The following is a 1,441-nucleotide window of genomic DNA, read 5'->3' as shown; positions in this document are numbered from 1 at the left end:
AGAAAATGCGTGCGAATGCTGTAAACTGTGAACATTTATGGCTGAATGTTACGTTCCCTCTTGGCTAGGGGTACAAAAGGGAAACGACACGACCAGATTGGATTTGGTATATGTTACCGGTGGTTTTATTTGTAACGGCAACTGAGTAAATGATGTACACAAACAGCTTGGCCCAACAACGGGTCAATCTGTCACTATCTCACAACAGGGTCTCCAAAAGAGAGTTGCCCAGTACTATACAAAAGGAAAGGAAATACCTCACTTCTAAAGTGGAAACAAAACAATAACAAAACGGGACTGTGGGAAAACACAACTGGTGCGGGTCTACAGGTACTAATCACCTGGATCTACGCAATATACCCACAGGAATGCTGGTCTACAGGTGCTAATCAACCTGGATCTAAGCAGTATACACACACAGGAATGCTGGTCTACAGGTGCTAATCACCTGGATCTAAGCAGTATACACACACAGGAATGCTGGTCTACAGGTGCTAATCACCTGGATCTAAGCAGTATACACACACAGGAATGCTGGTCTACAGGTGCTAATCAACCTGGATCTAAGCAGTATACACACACAGGAATGCTGGACTACAGGTGCTAATCAACCTGGATCTAAACAATATACACACACAAACCCTATACTAACACAGAACCCGATGACACGCTGCTCATCAGTGTGCTCGCCCAGAAACCCTACTGAATACACTGCTAATCAGTGTAGCTAACACAAAATGCACACGGCTAAACAGTCTCAGAAGTCACAGAACGAAGGCAATGTCACAATGCGAGGGTTGAGGCGTCTGTCACACAATACAGAGCCTCCCGAATGGTATCCATGCCCAGCCTTTATACTCCTCCCCCGGATGACGTGGCAGAAGCGAGCAGGGCTTGGGTGACGTCGGTCCAATCCCCGCGGATGTTGCGAGGTCGAGACGGCCACTGACAGCATAGGAACTGCCCAGCTCATTTGCATACACACACAAACAGAGTTAAGGGCACAAGGTAGCAGCGGCTGTAACACTGAATTTAGCTGAAAATGCAGAAAAAGCTGAATGTGTTATTAGCTGAATGGTAGCTGCTTTTAGCTAAAAAATGCAGAAAAAGCTTAATATTTAAAAGAAAATGTTTTTAAAAAGGTATAAATAACAACATGTATAGCCTTGATGTCCTGAAATAGCTGAATAATGTAATAGTTGAATGGTATCTGCAGCTGAAAATAGGCTGAAGGAGTTACATATCAGATGTACGTAGTAGTGAATTAATTTGTATTAAGATGAGAAAATAAAGTAAAAAGGCTTGGGAAAGCAGAAGAATATTTTGACTGCAAACTTTTCAACTAAAACCATACGTCACCAATAATGTATAAAATATGTGGAACCTGTTGAAGTCTGTATGAAGTCTCCATCAGACAGAAAATAATAGGCTGAGACAGTCT

The sequence above is a fragment of the Gymnodraco acuticeps genome, unplaced genomic scaffold (assembly GCF_902827175.1).
Source record: "Gymnodraco acuticeps unplaced genomic scaffold, fGymAcu1.1, whole genome shotgun sequence".
NCBI classification, from domain to species: Eukaryota; Metazoa; Chordata; class Actinopteri; order Perciformes; family Bathydraconidae; genus Gymnodraco; species Gymnodraco acuticeps.
Note: the sequence above shows the minus strand (reverse complement) of the source record.